At 41.8% G+C, this 14,216-nt stretch overlaps 1 pseudogene; it reads left to right on the forward strand.

Annotated features, from left to right (window-relative positions):
- Positions 1–9,541: 9,541 nt before the first annotated feature.
- Positions 9,542–9,928, forward strand: LOC136168572 (prefoldin subunit 6 pseudogene; annotated as a pseudogene).
- Positions 9,929–14,216: the final 4,288 nt, after the last annotated feature.

Below are 14,216 nucleotides of genomic sequence, written 5' to 3' on the forward strand. Positions count from 1 at the left end.
CCAAAAACCTGAGAGTCAGGAGTGCAGATAGCTAAGAGAAGGAAAAAAAATGGATGTCTCAGTTCAAGCAAAGAGAGCAAAATGTGCCCTGACTCTGCATTTTTGTTCTATTGGGTGGAGTGTAAAACGTCACCTGCACTGGTTGGGATCATGGGTTGGATGATGCTCGCTTGAATTGGTGAGGGAGGTCTTCTTCACTCTACGGATTCAAATGTTAATCTCTTCCAGAGATACCCTCACAGATATGTACAGAAATAATATTTTACCATCTATCTGGGCATCCCCATTCAAGTTGATTCATAAAATGAAGCATCTCACACAGCTAATGAATAGTTGGGCTGAAGTTGGATTCCAGTTTTTCTGTTCCTGTCCTTCTTCTTTTCCTCCTCCTGTTTCATTCATGCACACAAAACAACTATTAAATTGAATTTTAGGAGAATTTGACAGAAAGAAGTGGAGGTGAGCTTGAGGTTAATGACATTTAGGTAAATATTCCTTAGAGTGCATAAAGAGGATAATAATCTACTTTTCTTGTAGCTCTGTTGCACAGAATCCATAAGACATGTATAAAGCACCTTGACCAATGTCTACTTAATACTAGGGTGTGAGTTACCTATGAAGTGCATGCAGGCTCAGTCATGTCTGACTCTTTGTGACCCCATCGACTGTAGCCCACCAGGCTTCTCTTGCCCATGGAGTTTTCCAGGCAAGAAAACTGTAGTGGCTTGCCATTTCTTACTCCAAGGGATTTTTCTGACCCAGGAACTGAACCTCCATCTCCTGAGTCTCCTGCATTAGCAGGTGTATTCTTTACCACTGAGTCACTAAAATAAAAATCTATAAAGTTCAAACATCAGATTTATTATTTTTGTCAAAATATAAACCTTGGAAGTCAGAGACTGTGTCTTACTCATAAAGGCTTCCTGGTGTCAAACACAATGTCTAAAACTTGATCACTGTTTGTTAAAAATTGTTGAATGTTAAAAAAAAAAAAAAAGAAAATGAGGTGAAACATTAAACAGTTTAGATTACTTTTTTAATCTCATATTTGAATTATATCCAATATTCATTGACTCGTGTCCTTTCCTCAAAACATAATTAGTTGCTTTTTAATACATTTTATAATATTTAAAATATTTCACTAAGATTTATAAAATTTCTATGAAGATTTATATTTCCCAACCCTAACTCCCAGTGTTGTTTTTATTAGTACTATATTTAAATTGGTTCAGTACTCATTCCACCTTGTTTTGTCTGAGCTTCTTCGGCATAGCTGAGGTCTATTTTGATTTCTGCTTGATTGGCTGGATTTCATCATTTCATCAGAGACAATTTTTCATTTTATTCTTCAAGAAAAGGGGGCAGAGATTATCAGAGCCTCTGAATTTTTTCTGCCTCCAGGTTTGGGAAAAAAAAATTTTTTTTTTTTTTCTTATTGGAGTTTAATTGTTTAACCATGGTAGTCGTTGGTGTCCATCAACTCTTTCAGGCTTTCTGGAATAGGGTATATCTTGTCCATCTGTACTTTTCTAGTTTATTTGATTTCATTAAACAGTACTTATTAGTACATATTTAAATGACTTATTCTTTTGTTCCATTTGTAGGCGTTGTTACTTGTATTAGTTTCCTGGTATATCTGTAACAGTAACAAAGTACCACAAACTGAGTGGTTTGAAACAATGAAAATTTATTCTCCCACAGTTCTGGAGGCTGCTAGCTGAAAAGAGGGATCTTAGTGGTGTTGATTCTCCCTGAAGGCATTTCCTGTCCTTTCTCCTCTCCTAGCTCCCGGTGAAGGTCGGCAGCCCCTGGTGCTCCTTGGTTTGCAGGTGCAGTGCTCAAATCCCTGCTTCCAGGTTCCCTAGGCTGTCTTTCCAGAGGTGTCTCTCTGTCTTCACACAGGCTGTCTTCCTAGTGTCGCTGTTTTCTTGCATAAGGAAAAGTCAGATTAGATTCCACCTATTGTGTGATCTCATTTTAACTTGACTTGATCCGCAAAGACTATTTACAAATAAATTCACATTCACAGGTACTAAACAATTAGGACTTTAGTGTATCTCTTTGGGGAACACAGTTTAAACCACAGCACTACTCCAGAGATTTTCTGTCTTTAGGATATAAAAACAGGTTGTTGTTATTTAGTCACTAAGTTGCATCTGACTCTTGCTACCCCATGGACAATAGCCCTCCAGGCTCCTCTGTCCATGGGATTTCCCAGGCAAGAATACTGGAGTGGGTTGCCATTTCCTTCTCCAGGGATCTTTCTGACCCAGGAATCAACCTGGGGCTCTTGCCACATCTCCTGAATTGCAAGGGGATTCTTTACCTCTGAATCAATGGAGAATCTGAACTCCCAGAGTTCACTCAAACCCATGTCCATCGAGTCGGTGATGCCACCAACCATCTCATCCTCTGTCATCCCCTTCTCCTCCTGCCCCCAATCCCTCCCAGCATTAGGGTCTTTTCCAATGAGTCAACTCTTCGCATGAGGTGACCAAAATACTGGAGTTTCAGCTTCAGCATCAGTCCTTCCAATGAGCACCCAGGACTGACCTCCTTTAGCATGGACTGGTTGGATCTCCTTGCAGTCCAAGGGACTCTCAAGAGTCTTCTCCAACACCACAGTTCAAAAGCATCAATTTTTTGGCACTAAGGTTTCTTCACAGTCCAACTCTCACATCCATACATGACTACTGGAAAAACCATAGCCTTGACCAGATGGATCTTTGTTGGCAAAGTAATGTCTCTGCTTTTTAATATGCTATCTAGGTTGGTCATAACTTTCCTTCCAAGGAGTAAGCATCTTTTAATTTCATGGCTGCAATCACCATCCGCAGTGATTTTGGAGCTCCAAAAAATAAAGTCTGACACTGTTTCCACTGTCTCCCCATTTATTTCCCATGAAGTGATGGGACCAGATGCCATGATGTTAGTTTTCTGAATGTTGAGCTTTAAGCCAACTTTTTCACTCTCGTATTTCATTTTCATCAACAGACTCTTTAGTTCTTCTTCATTCTCTGCCTTATGGGTGGTGTCATCTGCATATCTGAGGTTATTGATATTTCTCCCAGCAATCTTGATTCCAGCTTGTGTTTCTTCCAGCCCAGCATTTCTCATGATGTACTCTGCATAGAAGTTAAAAAAGCAGGGTGACAATATATAGTCTTGACGTACTCCTTTTCCTATTTGGAACCAGTCTGTTGTTCCATGTCCAGTTCTAACTGTTGTTCCTGACCTTCATATAGGTTTCTCAAGAGGCAGGTCAGGTGGTCTGGTATTCCCATCTCTTTCAGAATTTTCCACAGTTTATTGTGATCCACACAGTCAGAGGCTTTGGCATAGTCAATAAAGCAGAAATAGATGTTTTTCTGGAACTCTCTTACTTTTTCCATGATCCAGTGGATGTTGGCAATTTGATCTCTGGATCCTCTGCTCTTTCTAAAACCAGGTTGAACATCTGGAAGTTCACAGTTCACGTATTGCTGAAGCCTGGCTTGAAGAGTTTTGAGCATTACCTTAGTAGCGTGTGAGATAAATGCAATTGTGCGGTAGTTTGAGCATTCTTTGGGATTGCCTTTCTTACAGATAGGAATGAAAACGGACCTTTTCCAGTCCTGTGGCCACTGAGTTTTCCAAATTTGCTGGCGTATTCAGTGCAGCACTTTATGTATTTATGTATTTTTCAATTATTTTTATTAGTTGGAGGCTAATTACTTTGCAACATTGCTGTGGGTTTTTTCATACATTGACATGAATCAGCCATGAAGTTACATGTATTCCCTATCCCGATCCCCCCTCCCACCTCTCCCCCACCCGATTCCCCTGGGTTCTCCCAGTGCACCTGGCCCGAGCACCTGTCTCATGCATCCCACCTGGGCCGGTGATCTGTTTCACCATAGATAATATACATGCTGTTCTCTCGAAAAATCCCACCCTTGCCTTCTCCCACAGAGTCCAAAAGTCTGTTCTGTACATCTGTGTCTCTTTTTCTGTTTTGCATATCAGTGCAGCACTTTAATAGCATCATGTTTCAGGATTTGACATAGCTCAACTGGAACTCCATCACCTCCACTAGCTTTGTTCATAGTGATGCTTTCTAGGGCCCACTTGACTTCACATTCCAGAATGTCTGGCTCTAGGTGAGTGATCACACCATTGTGATTATCTGGGTCATGAAGATCTTTTTTGTACAGTTCTTCTATGTATTCTTGCCACCACTTCTTGATATCTTCTGCTTCTGTTAGGTCCATACCATTTCTGTCCTTTATCGAACCCATCTTTGTGTGAAATTTCCCTTCTTATCTCTAATTTTCTTAAAGAGATCTCTAGTCTTTCCCATTCTGTCATTTTCCTCTATTTATTTGCACTGATTGCTGAGGAAGGGTTTCTTATTTCTCCTTGCTATTCTTTGGAACTCTGCATTCAAATGGGAATATCTTTCCTTTTCTCCTTTGCTTTTTGCTTCTCTTCTTTTCACAGCTATTTGTAAGGCCTCCTCAGACAACCACTTTGCCTTTTTGCATTTCTTTCCATGGGGATGGTCTTGATCCCCGTCTCTTGTACAATGTCAGGAACCTACATCCATAGTTCATCCGGCTCTCTGTCTATTAGATCTAGTCCCTTAAATCTATTTCTCACTTCCACTGTATAGTCATAAGGGATTTGATTTAGGTCATACCTGAATGGTCTAGTGGTTTTCCCTACTTTCTTCAGTTTAAGTCTGAATTTGGCAATAAGGAGTTCATGCTCTGAGCCACAGAAAGCCCCTGGTCTTGTTTTTGCTGACTGCATAGAGATTCTCCGTCTTTGGCTGCAGAGAATATAATCAATCTGATTTTGGTGTTGACCATCTGGTGATGTCCATGTGTAGAGTCTTCTCTTTTGTTGTTGGAAGAGGGTGTCTGCTATGACCAGTGCGTTCTCTTGGCAAAACTCTATTAGCCATTGCCCTGCTTCATTCCGTACTCCAAGGCCAAATTTTCCTGTTACTCCAGGTGTTTCTTGACTTCCTACTTTTGCATTTCAGTCCCCTATAATGAAAAGGGCATCTTTTTTGTGTGCTAGTTCTAAAAGGTCTTGTAGGTCTTCATAGAACTGTTCAACGTCAACTTCTTCAGCATTACTGGTTGTGGCATAGGCTTGGATTACTGTGATGTTGAATGGATGCCTTGGAAATGAACAGAGATCATTCTGTCAATTTTGAGATTGCATCCAAGTACTGCATTTCAGACTCTTGTTGACCATGATGGCTACTCCATTTCTTCTAAGGGATTCCTGCCCAAAGTAGCAGATATAATGGTCATCTGAGTTAAATTCACCCATTCCAGTCCATTTTAGTTCACTGATTCCTAGAATGTCACCATTCACTCTTGCCATCTCCTGTTTGGCCACTTCCAATTTGCCTTGATTCATGGACCTAACATTCCAGGTTCCTACGCAATATTGCTCTTTACAGCATCGGACCTTGCTTCTCTCATCAGTCCCATCCACAACTGGGTATTGTTTTTGCTTTGGCTCCATCCCTTCATTCTTTCTGGAGTTGTTTCTCCACTGGCCTCCAGTAGCATATTAGGCACCTACCGACCTGGGGAGTTCCTCTTTCAGTATTCTATCATTTTGCCTTCTCATACTGTTCATGGGGTTCTCAAGGCAAGAATACTGAAGTGGTTTGCCATTCCCTTCTCCAGTGGCCCACATTCTGTCAGACCTCTCCACCATGATCCGTCCGTCTTGGGTGGCCCCACACGGCATGGCTTAGTTTCATTGAGTTAGACAAGACTGTGGTCTGTGTGAGCAGATTGGCTAGTTTTCCCTGATTATGGTTTTAGTGTATCTGCCCTTTGATGCCCTCTCACAACACCTACCGTCTTACTTGGGTTTCTCTTACCTTGGACGTGGTGTAGCTCTTCACGGCTGCTCCAGCAAAGCGCAGCTGCTGCTCCTTTCCTTGGACGAGGGGTATCTTCTCAAGGCCGCCCCTTCTGACCTTGAACACAGAGTTGGTCCTCTCGGCCCTCCTGCGCCTGCACAGCCACCGCTCCTTGGAGGTGGGGTTGTTCCTCTCGGCCGCCGCTACTGGTCTCTGGCGTGGGGAAGCTCCCCTGCGCTGCTCCTGCGCTGTCGCAGCCTGGCGCTCTCGGTCGCCACCCCACACTACTATATATAAAACTGATAACTAATAAGAACCTACTGTATAGCACAGAGGATTCTATGCAATACTCTAATGACCTATATTGGAAAAGAATCTAAAATTGAGTGTATATATGTGTGTATATATTCTCTTTGCTGTTCAACAGATAACTAATACAGCATTTTAAATCAACTATACTCTAATAAAAAATAAGTTTAAAAAGAATATAAAAAGAACTTTCTCTTATGTAATATCTGCTCTTCATAAACTTCATTTCCCCCCTCCATACCTATGATTACCTTGTCTTTCTTCTATGACCTGAATTTCTCTTTCAATTTTTACCCATTCTCTTTCTAATGTATTCATTAGTTCTAAAATAGTATTATTTTAGTTATGTTATTAAGTTCTTTCCTTTTGTTGTAGGAAGGGGGATCCCCTTCCAGGGCCCAAAGTTGGGCTCTTGTCTAACACTCGGAAAAGAATTGTCCGAGGAGACACGTGCTGACAAAGCAAGAGATTTTATTGGAAAGGGCACCCGGGTGGAGAGCAGGAGGGTAAGGGAACCCAGGAGAACTGCTCTGTAGTCCTTGGGTTTTATGGTGATGGGATTCGTTTCTGGGTGGTCTTTGGCCAATCATTCTAATTCAGAGTCTTTCCTGGTGGCGCACGCATCGCTCAGCCAAGATGGATGCTAGCGAGAGGGATTCTGGGAAGTAGACAGACAGGGAGTGTCTCCTCTCGACCTTTCCCAAAGTCTTCTGGCTGGTGGTGGCTTATTAGTTCCGTATTCCTTATCAGGATCTCCTGCCATAAAACAACTCATGCAAATGGTTACTATGGTGCCTGGCCAGAGTGGGCGGTTTCAGTCAGTGTGCTTCCCCTAACACTTTCATTGGCCATATCCCTTTATATTTAATTCTGTAGATTTATTGGCTGGACTTTGAGAGGTTTTATATTCTGTTTATTGCTTTCAAATAATCTTATCCTCATTAATCTTTTCCACTGGACAAAGCACTTGGGAATGATCCTTGGGGTATGTTTTCTGTGAAATAGAGATATTAATCTTTTAAACTTCTTTCTCATGCTGTATTTTCTTAGGTAGCTTCACATTAAAACCTCAACCCCTGTTGCATGACTCTTGCTTAAAAGAGCTGTTCTGCAGACTACCTACAGCCTGAGAGAATTCTCCCCACCCTCTTTCCACCATTACCTTGGTGGTACCAAGTACCCACCATACTTGACTTATCTTCCAGCTACAGCTGAAAGGCTCAAGCCCTGTGTTCCCTCTCCCTCTCTCTATTCTGTGTGTGTGATGGGGGAAGGATTCACCTGGGGTTGGTGCAGTCTTTCTTAGAGGTACTGGCTTCTGTTCCTTTTCCTTAAATTTCATTTTCTGTCCTGTGCCTGGGATTGCTCCAGTTAATGAAGCATAGGGTGATACCTTCTAGATGATTCCCTCAGTTGAGCGTGGAGTTTAGTAGCCTATGATTCTGCACCAGTGGATCATGTGACTATTCACTTCCTTTCATTTCTCCTAACCAATGCTATTTCTAAATACTTGGTGGTGGTGGTTTAATCCCTAAGTTGTGTCCTACTCTTTGCGACCCCATGGACTATAGCCTGCAAGGCTCCTCTGTCCATGGGATTCTCCAGGCAAGAATGCTGGAGTGGGTTGCCATTTCTTTCTCCAGGTGATCCTCCCGACCCAGGAATCGAAATCCTGTCTCCTGCATTGCAGGCAAATTCTTTAACAACTGAGCTATAAGGTCAGTTCCTTGAGGTCAAAAGAGACAAAAAGGATATCATTCTTCTTGCATTTCCTGTCCAATTTGGGAATATTGAGGGACATTCTTAGGACGTTCACTGCCCTCTGGGGATAGCACAGGAATCAGTCTTCTTCCTTCCTTCTGCCTTGTAGAGATCTTGATGTTTCATTTCCTTGTTTGGTTGTGGCTGATTTCTTTTCAGCACTGATTTTCTTGATTTTGTTGTTTCTGAGAGAAGAGAGACTCTGAACCTGTTCCCTCTATGTAGACCTAAACATGTGTCTTGAGCCTTTCAGTTATGCCATGATACGAGCTGGTGATTTTTCCTCTAATAAAATGGCAGGAACTTTAGATATTTTTTAATTTGTATCATGTCTTCCTACATTTCTCACCAGTGCTATTATTCTGAACTCCAATTTAGAGTATTACATTGAGATGTCAGCTTATGATTGGAAGACCAGGTTCCTTTTTTTTTTTTTTTTCCTCAAAGGCTTTAGATGTGAAACAGTAATTATTAAAATACATTTTAAACTTATTTTTCTTTCATTCAGCAGTCAGACTAAATGTCACCAAAGATTATATTTTAGTTCTTGCTGATTTTAAAACCCTGGTGACTATTAGCCCATCAGAAATGAAAGAAGCTCCCAAAATGTATTCTTCTGCCAGTTCTGCCTCAGCTCTCCTTCATGTGGTAACCTCATTGTTATTCCAGATTGAAGGATTTGGGGCTGTGGTGGGAGGTTCACAAACAAGTCTAACAGATTCTCTGTCCTGATAATCTTAGGGGCTTCCCCGATGGGTCAGTGGTAAAGAATCTGCCTGCGATGCAGGAGATTCAGGAGACATGGATTTGACCCCTGGGTCAGGAAGATCCCCTGGAGGAGGAAATGGTTACCTACTCCAGTATTCTTGGCCTGAAAATCCCTTGGGCAGAGGAGCCTGTTAGGCTACAGTCCATAGGGTCACATAGAATCTGACACAACTAAGCGACCGGCACACATGCATAATCTTAGGTCTTTATTATTTACTTTTCAGTGCCTAGAAGACTAATTAATAAATAAATCATTATGGAAGATTTCAGGGGTTTTGAGCTTTTACCTCTTGGGGAAGAAGTCTTGCATTTTCAAAAGCATAATTATCTCCATTTTGTAAGAGAAATACATTGTTGAATACAAATGCTTTTGGTATAATGGAGATAGTTGAGCCAAAGCAAGATTTAGCCAGATCCCCATCAGAAAGGTTTAGAAGACAAAACAGTGCATGCTTTATTGCTTTATTGTCATTAGCTACTGGTGGTCTTTTCTTTCCCATGTTTCTAGAACCTGAAGACAGTTCTGTCTGAGTCTGAGTACCGACCCTCCTCAGGAATTTAGGACATCGAATGCGAGCTGGTTAATGGACCACTGGGTGCCAGTATTGTCTTTTCACACTCTCTATGCTAAGTCACTTCAGTCATGTCCAATTCTTTGTGACCCCATGGACTGTAGCCCACCAGGGTCCTCTGTCCATGGAATTCTCTAGGCAAGAATATAGGAGTGGGGACCAATACTGAAGGGAGAGCATGAGTCGGGAGGCGGTTCGGCTGAGGGGTTTGGGGTTCCGTCTCACCTGCCACTCCCTGAGGCTTGGGGCTTTCGTCTCCGTCATGGCTGAGCTAATCCAGAAGAAGTTGCAGGGATAAGTGGAGAAATATCAATAGCTGCAGAAGGACTTGAGTAAATCCATGTCAGGGAGGCAGAAACTAGAGGCACAACTAACAGAAAATAATATCATGAAGGAGGAAATGGCCCTGCTGGATGGGTCCAACGTGGTGTTTAAACTTCTGGGGCACGTGTTGGTCAAACAGGAGCTGGGGGAGGCTCGGGCCACAGTGGGGAAAAACCTGGACTACATCACGGCTGAGATTAAGTGATATGAATCCCAGCTCCTGGACCTAGAGCGGCAGTCAGAACAGCAGAGAGACCGATGCTCAGCTGCAGCAGGAGTTTCAGCGGGCACAGGTGGCGAGGCAGGGGCTCCTGGGAAGGCCTGACACTGTCCTGGGGGGTTTGGGGAGAGGAAGCAGGGTCTATACTGTAGCTAATAAAATGTGAAAATACAAAAAAAAAAAAAAAAAAAGAAAAGAAAAAAAAAGGAATATAGGAGTGGGTAGCCATTCCCTTCTCCAGGGACTATTCCCAACACTGGGATTGAACCTGGGTCTCCTGCATTTCAGGTGGAATCTTTACCATCTGAGCCACCAGGAAAGCCCACACTTAAGCTTCCCAAATTCTCTCAAACTTAAATGTCCACAGGGGAAGGCAGATAAACATTCATGTGGGTTCACATTCGCTTACACAAGAAATGCTCTCTTCTTCCTCTTAGAATAACACCACTTTCCATTTTTCTTGATCAATCCATTTGATGTGTATCTGGTTTACCAGTGTGGATACAAATTTTCCTTTGCCTTAAAACAACAACAGAAAGGCTGTAAAAGCGTGATGAAGCACATTCTCCCTTGGTGACATGTTGGGGAAACAATGGGAAGAGGGTAAACAGGCAGTGGTATTGTATGTCAGCAAGGTGATGGAGTCTGAGCACAGGTAAGCCTTCAGATTTTTTTTGAGAGAAATATATCTGAATTTTTATGTAAAATGTTCTCATGTATACGTTAGTTGGCTCAAACTTAAAGAAAAAAACAAAATTGTGGGCTAAGATATGGAACTTGCAGAACAACAGGCTAAAATCTCTAACATTTGAATGTTTTCTCTTCTTACTTGGAGTTTTTTGCTGATCATCTGCCAACCTGGGCTAATTGTTTGACTCTATTAGGGGTGAGGGAAGGTCCTTTGGGAGATGCTTAGGATTAACTTATCTTTTGTGACTGTATCCCTTTTTCATTTGAAGGAGTTGTTCGGCATAACTGGCGGGATTTGGTATAGGCCGGAAAGTTTAAGTATCCAGATTTAACTTCAGTTGATCTGAGAGATGTTTGGAAAGTTCTACGAGTACCAATTTCTCAGTGCTGCATAATTTCCTGTTGTGAATGTACTGGAGCAAGAAACACAGGAGGGAATGTAGACAGGGGTCTCTCCAATTCTGAGGATTTGCCCTTTGTATAGACCAAGTGCAGAGAGGATGAGAAAGCTGTCCTCAGGCTTAGAGAGATGGCAGAGGCTTTAGAGACAGTGAATTCTAGACAGCTTCATTGGACACAGCAGGAAGGGGGAGTCCAGGTTGGGCAGAACCTACTCCAGACCTCGCAGCTGGTAGCCGAGGACTCCCAGTTCCAACTCCTGATCTGGCGTTCTCCTGACTCACTTAACTCCTGATCTGGCGCTCTCACTGGGAGGTGGTGAGGATGAGCCCACAGCCCAGCCATTGGACAGCACGGCTGGCTGTGTGCAAACTGTTCATGATGTAAAAGAGAGAGTCAATGAAGGAAGAAACAGGCTTTGAAAGAAAGAGCCTATTTTTATTTAGATTGAGTACTTATGTCTAGGAAGGGAGAGACTCTGAAATGAATGCCCAGCAAAACTGATTCCTTCATTTTTTGAGTGTGTTGTTCAGTAGATCAGTCATGTCTGACTCTTCGTGACCCCATGGACTGCAGCAAGCCAGGCTTCCCTGTCCATCACCAACTCCCGGAGTTTACTCAAACTCATGTCCATCGAGTCGGTGATACCATCCAGCCATCTCATTCTCTGTTGCCTCCCTCCTCCTGACTTCAATCTTTCCCAGCATCAGGGTCTTTTCCAATGAGTCAGCTCTTCGCATCAGGTGGCCAAAGTATTGAAGTTTCAGCTTCAGCATCAGTCATTCCAATGAATATTCAGGACTGATTTCCTTGAAGATTGACTGCTTTGATCTTCTTCCTGTCTAAGGAACTCTCAAGAGTCTTCCCCAACACCACAGTGCACAAGTATCAATTCTTCGGCACTCAGCTTTCTTTATAGTCCAACTCTCACATCCATATGTGACTACTGGAAAAACCATAGCTTTGACTACATGGAGCTTTGCTGGCAGAGTGATGTCTCAGCTTTTTAATATGCTCTCTAGTTGGGTCTTAACTTTTCTTCCAAGGAGCAAGTGTCTTTTAATTTCATGACTGCAGTCATGATTTTGGAGTCCAAGATAATAAGGTTTGTCACTGTATCCATTGTTTCCTCATCTATTTACCATGAAGTGATGGGATTGGTTGCCATGATCTTAGTTTTTTGAATGTTCAGTTTTAAGCCAACTTTTTCACTCGTCTCTTCCACTTTCATCAAGAGGCTCTTTAGTTCCTCTTCATTTTCTGCCATAAGGTTGGTGTCATCTGCATATCTGAGGTTGTTGATGTTTCTCCCAGCAATCTTGATTCCAGCTTGTGCTTCAACCAGTCCAGCATTTCACATTATGTACTCTGCATATAAGTTAAATAAGCAGGGTGACAATATACAGCCTTGATGTACTCCTTTTCCTACTTGGAACCAGTCAGCTGTTCCATGTCCAGTTCTAACTGTTGCTTCCTGACCTGCATACATATTTCTCAGGAGGCAGGTCAGGTGGTCTGGTATTTCCATCTCTTGAAAAATTTTTCACAGTTTGTTGTGATCTACACAGTCAAAGTCTTTGGCATAATCCATAAAGCAGAAGTAGATGATTTTTTGGAGTTCTCTTGCTTTTTTTATGTTCCAACAGATGTTGACAAGTTGATCTGTGGTTCCTCTGCCTTTTCTAAATGCACCTTGAGCATTCGGAAGTTGATGGTTCACATACTGTTGAAGCCTGTCTTGGAGAATTTTGAGCATTACTTTGCTAGCGTGTGAGATGTGTGTAACTGTGGGGTAGTTTGAACAATCATTGGCATTGCCCTTCTTTGGGACTGGAATAAAAAGTGACCTTTTCTAGTCCTGTGGCCACTAGTCACTACTCGTCAGGGAAATGCAAATTAAAACCACAACGAAATATCACCTCATACCTGTCAGAATGGCTACTATGAAAAAGACAAAAAATAACAGGTGTTGGCAAGAATGTGGAGAAATTGGTTCACTTGTGCATTGTTGGTAGATATGTAAATTGGCATAACCACTATGGAAAACATATGGAGGTTCTTAAAAAAAAAAATAGAAGTACCATAATCCAACAATTATACTTCTGGATATTTTTCCAAAAAAACAAAATACTAAATCAAAAAGATATATGCACCCCAACATTGACTGCAAAATTACCTTTACAGTAGTCAGGATATGGAAGTAACTTAAGTATCCATCGATAGATGAATGGATAAAGATTACATGTTATATATACCATGGAATGTTACCCAGCTATAAAAAAGAATTAAATCTTATTTGTGATAAAATTTATGGACCTAGAGCGTACTCTGCCAAGTGAAATAATTCAGACATAAAAGACAAATATCATATGATTTAACTTATATATCAGCTCAAACAAAACAAATGAACAAACAGAACAGACCCATAGGCACAGAGCAAAAACTGGTGGTTGTTAGAGGGGAATTTGGGGGAGGATGAGTGAAATTGGTGAGGGTGAATAAAAAGTACAGACTTTATGTTAAAAAATAAATAAGTCTGGGAAGGTGTAAAGTATAGCGTAGGAAATATAGTCAATAATATTGTCAAAACTTTGTATATTGACAAATGGTAAGTAGTCTTAGGTAAATAGCAGTGGCAATTTTGCAACATATAAAATATATTAATGTAATATACACTATGTTGTAATGTTGTTCAGTCGCCAAGTCATGTCCAGCTCTTTGCAATCCCATGGACTGTAGCACTCCAGGCTTCCCTGTCCTTCAACTATCTTCCAAACTCCTGTCCATTGAGTCGATGATCCCATCCAACCCTCTCATCCTCTGTTGCCCCTTCTCCTACTGCCCTCAATCCTTACAAGAGTCAGAGTCTTTTCCAGTGAGACACTTCTTCGCATCAGGTGGCCACAGTATTGGAGCTTCAGGGTCAGCACCAGACCTTTCAGTGAATATTCAGGGTTGATTTCCTTTAGGATTGACTGGTTTGATCTCCAGCACCACATATTAAAGCAACAATTCTTCAGAGCTCAGCTTTCTTTATGGTCCAACTCACATCCATACATGACTACTGGAAAAACCATAGCTTTGATTACATGAAACTTTGTCAGCAAAATGTCTCTGCTTTTTCATACACTGTCTAGGTTTGCCATGGCTGTTCTTCCAAAGAGCAAGCATCTTTTAGTTTCAAGGCTGCAGTCACCATCTACCAAGATTCTGGAGCCCAAGAAAATAAAACCTGCCACTGTTTTCACTTTTTCCCCATCTATTTGCCTTGAAGTGTTGGGACCAGATGCCCTGATCTTAGTTT

The sequence above is a fragment of the Muntiacus reevesi genome, chromosome 1 (assembly GCF_963930625.1).
Source record: "Muntiacus reevesi chromosome 1, mMunRee1.1, whole genome shotgun sequence".
Lineage (NCBI taxonomy): Eukaryota > Metazoa > Chordata > Mammalia > Artiodactyla > Cervidae > Muntiacus > Muntiacus reevesi.